General features: G+C 44.0%; 1 protein-coding gene across 5 annotated transcripts in view; it reads right to left on the reverse strand.

Annotated features, from left to right (window-relative positions):
- ELAVL4 (ELAV like RNA binding protein 4) overlaps positions 1-14135 on the reverse strand; it is a 92786-nt gene that overhangs the window by 21829 nt on the left and 56822 nt on the right. The gene's annotated exons all lie outside the window — the stretch shown is intronic.

The following is a 14135-nucleotide window of genomic DNA, read 5'->3' on the forward strand; positions in this document are numbered from 1 at the left end:
TAGAGGGAGTATATTTTGACAAGCATCAGAAGGAAGAGTTATAATAAAGTTTTGATAATAAAGAGAATACCCTGTATCTATATACACCAGCCAAAGCAAAGTAGCTTATTGGCACCCTTCGTCCTAGCACCCTCCCAGAATATGGAAAACATGTCCACTAGGCCCTTTGGGTGTTTGTCCTTCTTTTGAATTCCTAAGGTGAATCATCTCATCCGCAATGTAATATCTTGTAAAGTTATCCCTATCATCCCTATCAAAACCTGAAGTGTGGTTTTTTCAAAAAATGTTGTTTGCCTTATAGAGGCTGTAAATTGGAAAATCTAAATGTCTAAGGGTATGAATTGCCTAGATTTTGTCTAGACGTTTGTTTGGTTCAAGCTGGAACCATAAAGAGATGTCTGACCCTCAAAGGATTTTAGTATTGAAGGTCTGTCTTCAGGATAGGCCATTAATATCAGATTGGTGGGGGTCCTACATCCCATACCTCCGCTGATCAGCTGTTACCCTGTCGTTCAGGCTCCAGACGTTGGTGCTTGAGCTACACAGGTCCATCCATTGTGCAGTGGATAGAGTGTGTAACTCCAGTGCTGTTCCCATTCACTTCAATGGGACCAGTGCTGTAGTTACAACTTCTATCCACTACAGAATGAATGGAGCTATGTAGTATTGGCACTGACTACTGGTGCTGAAGCTACATGGTAACAGATAATCGACACGGGTGGTGGGTGTCAGACCCCCGCCAATATGTCAGCTTTCAATATCAGTATCCTGCACAACCCCTGTAAGGAAGGTGCAGAGGCACTAAGCACTAGATTTTCTGTAGCTATTCTATACCGGACATCAGAGAACGATCCGATTTTCAACTTTCACGGTGTGCAGAGACAAATTTTGAAGCCCATGAAAGAATAACAACTCAGCAACTAACTATTTATAAGACTGAGGAGACTGTCAATTATCCTTATTAAAATATCTATTCGCTGCCCTATACTTTGCACATTCAGCAACCACCTACAAGTTTTCGGCAACCTCCTCCTTAACCACTAATGGCTGGCAGCTTGTCTGCGCAAGCTCTTACATAGGATGTGATTAGAAATGAAGTATTGATGTTCACTCAAATTGGCTACAGCCATTAAATAAATAGGCGATTAAAATCATTGTACAAATGGCAACTGTTCTCCATATCCGATAAGATTTCATTTCGCATGTCACAATCTCATGCAGTAGCCCTCAGCACCAATAGTTTTAGCAATTATTTTAGGAAATAGAGGGGACTTCTACCTAAATTTCATCAAGCTTAAATATTAAAAGGGTCGTCTAGGATAAACTGGTAGCTTGTTTTTTTTCTATTAGCAGGAAAAGGTTTAGATTTTCTGTTGCTCTAGAGCCACCGCTTCGGTGCTCCCTGCCGGTCTTTAGTTACTTCCGTGCATCTGATCACGTGTCAATCACTGGCTGTGTGTAGATCGGCCGCGGGGAGCCCCCGGAGTGGCATCTGTGCGGATTAAACAGATGAGTATTTTGCTAGCAAATTGATGCTAAACAAATGAGATTTGACAGAAATTTTATAAAAATTTGAGGTGAATCCAAATCCAAATTTTTGCTGATTCCATTTGGGCAAATTTTGGAGAAAGAGAAAGAATAATAATAAAAATTTTACTTAAAAAGTAAGAAGCAAGAGAGAAAAAAACCTGAGTCTTAGGCAACTTTGGAATGTCATACACAAATTTTCAGGCACTTTCAATTTGGGTAAAATTGATTTGGACCAGAATCGGTCAAGCCAGAATTCAAATTTTAATAATTTCTATATTTTGCTTTTTTTTTTATTTTATTATTTTAATCCTGTTTTTTTACTATTCATTTCCTGGCTTTACATTTTGTTTTAATCCTAGACAACCCTTTGAATTTGTTTGTTTGCTACAATGAAACCTCTTTTAGACGACCACCTAAAATTGCATTGAAAAGTGGTCTTCTTGGCAGATGGTTTTCTCAAAGTAGATGGCCACTATCCATAATATATTGTGAAACTCACAATCAGTCAAAGGAAATTTGATTTGGATAAGGTGGTGGTCTTCTCAAGGAGGTGGCAATTTGCACTGTATATGTGTTCCTAGGAACGTTGGGCAATGTCATTATAGCTCCCGTTAATCTTATTGCTATGAGAGGAAATTGATATTACTGAATGATGAACAAATTATAAACTTTTTATGCTTTTGAAGACTAGCAGAGTTTATGCTATTTGCAACAATCACAATTGCAGCTCAATACGTTCTGTTTTGTGTTCAGAAATAACCATCATGTCTTCCTGGTCTAAGAAATAGGAAATTGGGTCTCGGCAGTGAGAAGCATGATTTCTATAAAAGAACTGAAGCTATTTTCGCATGGAAATGATACTGTAGTTCAAAAGGGTTAAAATGTGCATAATATTGCATCCATTAAATACAGGTTACTCTACACACAACACTACAACTCCCAAGACCATACCAATGAATCTACCTAGAACACTCCCATTATACTATATACAGAAAACTTTAAACCTCCCAATATGATCTGCCCACTGGACCTCAGCATAATATAATTTGATTATACTCTATACAAAGAACACAACTCCTAACATGCCCAGTCCTATGGACATAACTCCCAACATGATCAGACCACTAGGCAAGATCACAATACAGTAATATATACATGGAGACCTACACTTTTCCAACATCACTATAATACAATTTTAATATACTATGTAGGCAGTGACCCACTGGTTCACTGATAAAGGGTTAATACAGTGATTCACTGTTAAAATGTTTATACTCCGGTTCGCCACTTCAAAATGTTTGCTGTGATGATGATTTGTGCACTGTTTATACCAAAGGGTTATATATAGGTAAGAAGTAGTTAAAACTGGCAGTCTTTAGTTGGTTGCTGGGGAACAGGCTGGTTCTGACCCCCTCCCCCCTCTCTTGGCTTTAAGAGTAGAGAGTTCCTAGTCAGTAGAACTACAGACAAGACCTGTGTTGGTGTGTTCTGCCAAGAGAGTTCCTAACCAGCAGAGCATAACCTTCTTTGATGAGCTCTGCCAAGTAGGCCACTAAAGAGAAGTCTTATCCAGGAAAATATCATTCCTGAAAATGGAAAGCTGCCAGAAAGAGCAACTTTGCTGACAACTACTTCTGAGAAAAAGAAAGCATTGAATATTTGTAGAAGCTTGTGAACCATTTTAAAGGTTGTGCTGCATAGAGACAGTAAGGTAAAAGCACATTTATGGCAATAGACTTAACTGCATGTGGAAAGGGTCAATTGCTTCTGGTGCCTGCGACATTTCTGAGATGGACTAGCCATCCGAATCTATGAGTGTGCCCCGCTACTGAGAAATGCACAAAGTATATTAGGAGTAACTGAACGCCTGTGGTTTATTTGGAAGGATTGCATACTGTATCTAGAGAAAGACTCAGGGGGACTACTACCGTCATTGCCGCCTCCTAGATGCAACCTTTAAGAACAGTCTACTCTGTGCAAAACCTGAGAAATGTGCCTTTTACTTAGATTTCTACTGTAACTTCCATCAATTGCTTAGTAAAGAGAAATTATATTTATTATAACCAATTGGGCCTGATTGGCTCCACTATCCATCTGCGGGCTCCCTACTCCAGCCCTCCTGCCTTGCACTCTGATACTCACCCACCTAACATCAAGGGGACCAGGACCGCCAGACAGGAGCCTCCAAAAGTCCAGAGTGTGTCCTAGGGGAAGAAAGGGTGCACACTTCTCTGACTGCACGACAGAAGGAATTAGCTACTATGGTGTACTACACCCTACTGCACCCTACACCCTCAATGCCACCATTTTTACTCCTATCCTCTCCAGTTTCCAACCACTACACCTCCCCTGCAGGCCAGTAGGCTGCATATACACTGAACACTATACTATACTTTCCAATGTGACCATAATACAATACAATTCTATTATACTATATCTATAAAACACAACACCTCCCAACATGATCTGACCACTGGGCATGACCACAGTACAGTTGTATTTTACTCTATATATAGATGACAACACCTCTCAACATGCCAAGCCGTATGAACATGACTATAATACAATTCTAATATGCTATACATATAGAAAACTACACCTTGCAACATAACCTGACCACTGGCCATGACTACAATACAATTCTATTCTACACCTAGAACACTACACCTTCTGACATGACCTGACCATTGGGCATGACCACAATACAATTATTTTATATTCTATACTGTACATATACCTCCCAACATGGCCTATAATACAATACTATTTTACTATATACATTCTGTAAAACACTATACCTCCCAACATGATCTACTTGTTGGACATGACCACAATACAACTGTACTATACTCTTCGCAGACATAGAACTTACCCCAACATGACACAACCACTGGGCATGCCTATAATAAAAATGCTATTACACTGTATACATAGACACTACACATTCCACCCATGATGTGATCAAAGAGAATGGCCATGAGACAATTCTACTACATTTTATGTAGACACCACCTCCCAATGTGACCTCACCCATTGGCATGACTATAATACTACTAATTGACTACTAATACCACTGCTACAGCGCTTTCTTTAGACAAAGAACACTACACCCCTCATTATCCTCCCTACACCATTGAACATGACAAACCCATATGTACACCTTTGTCGTAACATAAACGCTCACATCCTCTGCAAGCTTTTCCTGCTTTTAGACAAACATTCAAGTATTTTTCTAAATATAATATTCCACGTTTCCAGCTTCCTTCTTTGCATCTCAATCACACATTAACATTATGAAGCCAAATCATTTCTAAACTCATTTCTGCTTGCGCTCAGTCTATTGAATAGAATTGAAGCTTAGTTTGTATCCAAGGGCAACAAAAAAAAAAAGCCTACAAAAGGCAATTAGGTATTGATGAAGATGAAACAGTGTATCTGGTGAATGTTGCAGGATGTGCGGGATGAAAAGTGAGTGCACTATTGTTATCTGAAGGTGACTATGTTATTATAACCACCACCAAACAGCAGACAATGTAAAATATGTATTTATCCCCATGTGACACTACTTTATAATAAAGGATCGTAAGAGAAAAAAAAACAAAAAAACACATGCAATGGCATCTGGGCACCAGCAGCACGCAGCATAGATTGTCCTGGTCAGCTATTCATTACGCAGCAATGGGATACTCTCAGCAAATAATCTCCTCAAGGACACTTTCAAATGTGGAACTGAGCTTGGAAACTGTATAACATTAGAGCGGTTGGGCAGTACCTAGTGCAGATGGCTAAGGTTGGCCATACATCTGCATGGAGTGTGTATGTCCTTCCTATGTATCTGTAGGTTTTCTCCAGATTTCCTCCCACATTTGGAAAAATGGAGATATGTTAATTTGGAATTTAGACTGGGAGCCCCAATGGGGCCAGGAACTGAAGTGAGCGCTGTACAGAGATTGTACACCACTGCAGAATATGTTAGCGCTGTATAAATGAATAAAATAAGACATCTTCTGACCCTGACATCCCTAAAAGGTCCAATAGTCCACTATTCTATGACCAAATTTTCCAACATATCTACCTATTTAAAAGTCTATCGCCAAAGTCCCAACCTGACCAATACACTTGAGTGCAGAACATCTTAATGAAGACAAAGACAATCACTACTGAGCCGACTGATTTTTTCTTTTTTCGTTTGTTTGCTTCCTAAATACAAAATGAAGCGACCTTCTAAACAATCTTCACCGAAAATGTCCTACCACTTTGCTACTGTAGAGCGTGTGTAAGTCCTTCACCTAGCTGCTGGTGCTGCTGCTGAATCTGCTCTCCCCCCTTCTGTTAGTGTTAGAAAGAGCAGCAGGAGATTGTACACAAGAAATGTGAGTGGGGAGAGACGAAAACACCCAAGGAAGGACATCTCACACCGACTGTAGATCGAACTGTAGACAGAAGGAAAGCACGCACAAGGCAGTGTGTAGGGGAAAGACAGCAGCATCCTGGACACACTGACCAAGCATGTATTACTAGGAGGGACATGTCCACATTGAGAAAAGTCTGAAAATAGGAGCAGGTTGCAGACTGAATATTAGGAGGTCTGAAGATGAATGATTGCAAACTAAACCAGTGCAGCTTTTTTCACTTACCTCCATGTCTAAGGCGTCCGTAATCTTTAATAAAGATGCAAATGTTGTTTTCTATGATACCTGGCAATGGCTAGACTTTATATGGTACATGAAATGGATTATATCTTCTGACTGGTAGTAATTAAAGGGTCATAGTTTTATTTTTCAGCCATCTTTTCTCCAGTGATGCTATGGTCTATTAGCTTTTCTGTCTCCTCTTTGCAAACCTTTATTACTCTATCGCAACTTACTTTATAATCCACAGTGCACCCCATGCCTACACGTAATCTACACGAGTATGAGTTTGCAAAGTGGGCTGCATGTATTTCTATAGGCACAGAAGGTACGGTATATAGCACACTGGCTATTATTGGATTCCTGCCGCACAAATGGAAGCCTCTCTCATGAATAATGCAGGACCTACGCCGTGCTGAAGGCGGCGGCAGCAGATGTGCATACAGAAGAGTCAGCAGTGTAATTCTAAGGTTAAAATAATGCAATCCACAGGGATCAAAAGGTAAAAATAACCCTGCTCTTACGCAGAGACAGCAGACTCAGATTCATTCTGCTTCTCCCTTGTATTCTGCTGATAACACACAGTCCTTGTCCAATGTCACCAGCAGCAGACTGGTGGCTCTGAGCATTCAGCTCATCACACTGATAAAAGCAAATGCTGAAAAATGTGACTTATGCACACTTCAGTTATTACCCTAGTGCAGTGGTGGGCAACCTTTTTTTTCAACTGAGCCAAATCTCGCCAAAACCACGATTGAAATTTATTTTGAGAGCCACATTTTTAAAACCGAAAATACATAGGATGGTACACTGTTTTTAGTTTCAATAAGTTTTTATTGAGAATATTGTGCATGCAAGTATCCACATAGGTCGGGTACTGTGGGACTCTTTGCACCGGCCCTGTCACGTGGACGTGACCAGAGCCTGTGCAAGGATTTTTTGGCAACACAAGCGAAGCTACATCTCGGTGACCCCCTTCTCCCACCGCCCCGCCCGCAGCTCACCTGGTCCTGGTTCTGTCTGCAGCAGCTGGCTTCTCCTCTGTGTGGTCCTGATATCTTCGATCTGGTTTGAGGACTGTACTTTTCGCCCTATAAGATGCACATAGGTTTTAGAGGAGTATAATCAGAAACAATATTTTCCATTATACCTCAGGTCAGACCACCAATCAGACCCCCAATGTTAATCATACCTCAGATCAGCCCCCTATATCAGCAGTCAGCACCCCATCCATCATGCCCATGTCAGCCCCCATCCATCATGCCCCCATGTCAGCCGTCATGCCCCTATGTCAGCCGTCAGCCCCCCATGTCAGCACCCCATCTATCATGCCCATGTCAGCCGTCAGCACCCCATCCATCATGCCCATGTCAGCCGTCAGCACCCCATCCATCATGCCCATGTCAGCCGTCAGCACCCCATCCATCATGCCCATGTCAGCCGTCAGCACCCCATCATGCCCATGTCAGCCCCCATCCATCATTACCCCCCATGTCAGCCATCAGCCCCCCATGTCAGCCATCATGCCCCCCATGTCAGCCGTCAGCACCCCATCCATCATGCCCATGTCAGCTGTCAGCCCCCATCCATCATGCCCCCCATGTCAGCCGTCATGCCCCTATGTCAGCCGTCAGCACCCCATGTCAGCCGTCAGCCATCAGCCCCCCATGTCAGCACTCCATCCATCATGTCCATGTCAGCCGTCAGCCCCCATCCATCATGCCCCCCATGTCAGCCATCATGACCTTATGTCAGCCGTCAGCACCCAATGTCAGCACCCCATCCATCATGCCCATGTCAGCCGTCAGCACCCCATCTATCATGCCCATGTCAGCCATCAGCACCCCATCATGCCCATGTCAGCCCCCATCCATCATTACCCCCCATGTCAGCCATCAGCCCCCCATGTCAGCCATCATGCCCCCCATGTCAGCCGTCAGCACCCCATCCATCATGCCCATGTCAGCTGTCAGCCCCCATCCATCATGCCCCCCATGTCAGCCGTCATGCCCCTATGTCAGCCGTCAGCACCCCATGTCAGCCGTCAGCCATCAGCCCCCCATGTCAGCACTCCATCCATCATGTCCATGTCAGCCGTCAGCCCCCATCCATCATGCCCCCCATGTCAGCCATCATGACCTTATGTCAGCCGTCAGCCCCCCATGTCAGCACCCCATCCATCATGCCCATGTCAGCCGTCAGCACCCCATCCATCATGCCCATGTCAGCCGTCAGCACCCATCCATCATTACTCCCATGTCAGCCATCATGCCCCCCATGACAGCCGTCAGCCCCCATCCATTATGCTCCCTAATGGGGGACAATGTTGGAGTCTGCACCATCGGGGGGGTGACATGATGAGGGACAATGTTGAAGTCGGTACCTGATATATCACTGGGGTCTGGCTGGAGTGGGGTCGGTCTGGTCCTGGCTCCAATCTCAGCTGGCTCTGCCTTAAGGTGTCTTCTCCAGAGTCCAGACTAGAGTCCAGCAGGGTCGGCCAAGTTCCAACAAGTCGTGCCTCAGTGTTACTCTGTGACTGTGTTCTTCTGCTGCCAGCCTGGAGGGGCAGCTTTTACAGGTCATAGCAGACAGAGCAGCTCCGCCTCCTCGCCTCCCTCCGCCGCGGCCCCACTGACAGTCAGTGACGCCTCCTTTGGCCTGAGCGCCGCACGGCACACATGTAGGCAGGACAGCCGCAGGCTGCCGCCCCCGAGAGGAGGGAGGGGAGCGGGCGCCGGGCACACAGAACAGTGCTCCAGACTAAAAAAAAATTCCAAGTAGCCATTGGCTCCTGAACTGAAAAATTTAGGAGCCAAATCAAATTTTTAGTTGCCAAATCGAAACTGAATCAAAATTTTGGTATCGTGACAACGCTACGCCGATCAGATCGGCGTAGGGTTGTTTTGAAACCAAAATTTTGATTCGCTTTCGTCACCATAAAAAAGTATTGTGATACTCAATACCGTGCAAAAAAAAAAAAACAACAAAAAAAGCTGTGTGCATTTCGCATTTTATGAAACATTCGGCCCATAATAGAACAGTCCTATGCTATTTTTTGGGGTGACAAGGTGACTAAAAAGGCTATGTAATATGTTTATTTATTTATTGTTTATATATTTTATATGTAAAATTGGGAAAGGGGGGATTTAAACTTAATATTTTAAAGTACTTTCACATTAGCGTTTTTCATTTCCGGCACTGAGTTCCGTCACAGGGGCTCTATACCGGAAAATAACTGATCAGTTTTATCCCCATGCATTCTGAATGGAGAGTAATCCGTTCAGGATGCATCAGGATGTCTTCAGTTCAGTCATTTTGACTGATCAGGCAAAAGATAAAACCGTAGCATGCTACGGTTTTATCTCCGGCGAAAAAAAATGAAGATTTGCCTGAATGCCGGCTCCGGCATTTTTCCCCATAGGAATGTATTAGTGCTGGATCCGGCATTCAAAATACCGGAATGCACCCGCACTAAATCCGGACCCATTCACTTCTATGGGGCTGTGCACATGAGCGGTGATTTTCACACATCACTTGTGCGTTGCGTGAAAATCGCAGCATGCTCTGTTGTGCGTTTTTCGCGCAACGCAGGCCCCATAGAAGTTAATGGGGCTGTGTGAAAATCGCAAGCAAGTGCGATTTTCACGCATGGTTCCTAGGATGAAAGTCTATTCACTGTATTATTTTCCCTTATAACATGGTTATAAGGGAAAATAATAGCATTCTGAATACAGAATGCTTAGTACAAGGTCAATATAATAAACATTGGTGGCGCAGTGCGCCCCCCCATCACCCCAATATAATAAACATTGGTGGTGCAGTGCGCCCCCCTCAATATAATAAACATTGGTGGCGCAGTGCGCCCCCCCCCATCACCCCAATATAATAAACATTGGTGGCGCAGTGCGCCCCCCCTCAATATAATAAACATTGGTGGCGCAGTGCGCCCCCCCATCACCCCAATATAATAAACATTGGTGGCGCAGTGCGCCCCCCCTCAATATAATAAACATTGGTGGCGCAGTGCGCCCCCCCCATCACCCCAGTATAATAAACATTGGTGGCGCAGTGCGCCCCCCCCATCACCCCAATATAATAAACATTGGTGGCGCAGTGCGCCCCCCCAACACCCCAGTATAATAAACATTGGTGGCGCAGTGCGCCCCCCCCATCACCCCAATATAATAAACATTGGTGGCGCAGTGCGCCCCCCCTCAATATAATAAACATTGGTGGCGCAGTGGGCAGTGCCAATGAGGGTTAAAAAATAAAAAAATAATTAACTCACCTCCTCCAATTGATCGTCTCCTGTTCTTACTTCTTTCTAGTTTCTTCAGGACGCAGGACCTGTGGTGACATCACTGTGCTCATCACATGATCCATCACCATGGTAATGGGCCATGTGATGAGCTCAGTGACGTCACCACAGGTCCTGAAGAAACTAGAAAGAAGTAAGAACAGGAGACCGGCAGCTACCTGATCAACTGGAGGAGGTGAGTTAATTTTCTTTTATTATTTTTAACCCTCATTGGCACTTCCCACTGTGCCACCAACGTTTATTATACTGGGGGAGGGGGGGCGCACTGTGCCACCAACGTTTATTATACTGGGGGGGGGGGGGGCGCACTGTGCCACCAACGTTTATTATACTGGGGGGGGGGGGGGGGTGGCGCACTGTGCCACCAACGTTTATTATACTGGGGGGGGGGGGGGGGGCACTGTGCCACCAACGTTTATTATAGTGGGGGGGGGGGGGCACTGTGCCACCAACGTTTCTTATACAAATACAGGAGGCGGGTGCCGGAATCAAATAGCCGGCACCCGACCTTTGTGACAGGGAGCTGCGATCAGCGGCAGTTAACCCCTCAGGTACCGCACCTGAAGGGTTAACTCAACTGCAGCGGATCGCAGCTCCCTGTCACAGAGGTCGGGTGCCGGCTATTTGATTCCGGCACCCGCCTCCTGTATTTGTATTAACAGGTCAGTTTTCTTCATTGGTGGCGCAGTGGCCACAGCCCCTCCCCTCCTCCTCCTGCCTCTTCTTATTGGCAGCGGCGGGGACAGCAGCAGCACAGGGGGGAGGGAGAGACTCCTCCTGCGCTGCTGAGAACGATCATCTCCTGTGCCCGCCGCTGTATTGAGCAGAGCTGCGGCGGCGGGTCTAGTCGCTAATGGCATCTGGAGCCCTGCAGAAGAGCCGCATTAAAGTGTGTAAAGAGCCGCATGTGGCTCGCGAGCCGCGGCTTGCCGACCACTGCCCTAGTGTATCTGAATAGTGGTATGTTTTGTCTCTTCCCTGCTGACTGCACTGCAAAACAAAGGAAGGGGCGCGAAGGCCTACGTATACCATTCAGTAACAGAAGGAACTGACTGCTGCTTCGCTTTACTGGTAAAACGTGTTTTAAATGACTTGAACTGAATAAGTCAAGCTATGCATTTGCAAAGATAGATAGACAAATACACTAAATAGAGCATAAATACATATAGGGGGTCGTTTATTAAGACCAGCGTTTTAGACGCCAGTCTTAATAACCCCTGCACTGGCGGTGGATCCGCCAAAATTATTTAGGGAAGCCGGCCACTACATAACTTCGGCGCATCCACTGTCAGCCTAAATCTACTCCAGCTTCCTTGCTGGCGTAGATTTAGAACATTTTCTATGTCCTAAAACGGGCGTGGCATGAATGGGAAAAAGTGGAGGCTCAAATATCTGGTGTATATCAGTTGGTAAATGAGCCGCATAGTGTATAGATGTCACAGCACGCAAAATACAGTATGCCTCCTCCAGAAGAAAGAAAACTGCCTCTCAAGTGCTACATATAAGTAAGCACTCCGTAAGTCAATGCCCAATGCATAATAGAGCCGTGAGACATGTCCAAGGTTATAAGCCAGACCAGAGACACACATCTGTAGTACTGTGTTAGCGATTTTCGCTCCTTACCAATATGGAGTATGGTCTCGGTTGGCTACATGAGATGCCTTTGAAGCAGCTTTTAGAAGGTACTGGTTCTTCTTGTGAAGATTCAATTAGTATGCTTTTTTCCTCAGGGTGCATTGCACTGTCAACACTAGCTGGGTCTCCTGAAGTAGAAACCGTACCTTCCAAGAGATTCATAATGTAAAACCATCAACAATGGGCTAAAGAGTATGTACAGTGCCATGGAATGAATGGCAATTTAATAAATAATAATAATGTTCAGAAGTATAAGTAAAACTATTGATCTAGAACAATCTCTCCAATTCAGAACAGGGCAATGATAAATGTATAACTGATGGATATGTATCTAAATATAAAGTCCAGCTACTGGCAAGGGGACCCATAAATGAACTGGGGTGAGGCTGCCCAACACCAACGCAGCCAATCATGCATGAACCACATGCTCAGGCAAAACCCTCTTTTCAAGATCTCAATGCAGATGTTCACACTACCACTGTTGGGTTTCCACTGGGCGTGGGTCTGTTATTTTTAATGGCAAAATAGGACAGTTAGTAGTACTATTCTTGTCATCAGAAGTACCAGAAGTCTTAAAAAATGCTGACAGACACCATTGTGAATCAACTTGGTTTGCGAGGATCTCAATGTATCAGTTTTAAATTGGTCCCAGCATAGCTGCCATGGTTCTGATGGTCATGACTCTAGTATGAAGAGAGCCTAACATGTATGAAACCAATAGTAGAAGTAACAAATACAAGCAAAATAAAGTGAATAAAAGCAATAATGCCTCAAATTCTACGATGACTTCGCTTGCCCCTTCAATCATCTGTACATATCAAAACATATATATATATATATATACTGTATATATACTGTATATATACACAGGCATGCACTAGGAAACTCAAGTTATTTTCTTATGCATAAGACACATAAGATCTTGTGTATCACTGAAGTCATACCCTCGCTCTAAACTGATAGGCTGCATCATAATAAATTGAATGTAACATATATATCTATTTATTATGTTTTAACGGTGGATGATTCAGCATTTTCTGCAGAAATGCTCTGCTTAGGAAAAATCATTATTAATTATCCTCATTAAGAATAACAGCAACTTCCATAACACAAATGTAGTTATCTAGAACATGCAGGAAGCAGTCTGAGCAGAGATCAGTCCAGGCAGATACTTAGGCCAATCAAGAAGATCTGTACAGGATAATTTCTAATCATCTATTCTATCCTGTTCTGTGAATGCTCATGAATTAAAGGAGAATAGCAGTCTAACACACACTATCAGGATACTTTTTGGAATACAATATTTGTGTAGATGAGGGATAGCACTGTATCTAGTCTTGCATTTATCAGCAGTTTCCCCTTCTGCCGGCTCAGTCTCTTATTATTCTACCCCCTGTGGTAGCTGGTAAGAGACTGGCTGCTATAATGTTTCCCATACACAGCACACAGGAGATTATGCTTTCTAACACTCACTCGCTCACTCAGAAGCACCATATAGGACATTATAGAGAACTACTAAACTGTATTGATGTGAATAAAGCACATGGATGAGATTGAAAGCTATTAGCTGCAGCAGCCTGTATGTGTATGTCTCTGTTTATCTCTCACTTGGAATCTCTTCCTTCTCCTCTGTCTGTGTGTGTTTCTCTGTATCTTCTCCCTCTCCCCTCTTCATAGACGTTTATTGGCAGCATGTAATCTGATGGCAGGGGTGGTGACCAATTAAAGAACCTGTGCCAGCTCTCTCCTTACCGAGCTGCTTGGTCTCTATGAGAATGTTCTTAATTTGGATCCCAAATTCTATTTCTTGACCTTCTAACTGATTGAGCAAGAAGAGAAGAGTAAAGCGGAAACAGATAATTTCATACAAATCCCTCGGTAAATAAATGGAAGAAGTATTTATTCATTAGAGACACCAATGCACATCTACGACCTTGTGGAGAACCAATGGTCAGTCCCATTCAGTAAGAAGGGTTGATGTCACGTTAGTTATTAATGTTATGGTTTTAGAGGGGGGT

The sequence above is a fragment of the Bufo bufo genome, chromosome 9, assembly GCF_905171765.1.
Source record: "Bufo bufo chromosome 9, aBufBuf1.1, whole genome shotgun sequence".
Lineage (NCBI taxonomy): Eukaryota > Metazoa > Chordata > Amphibia > Anura > Bufonidae > Bufo > Bufo bufo.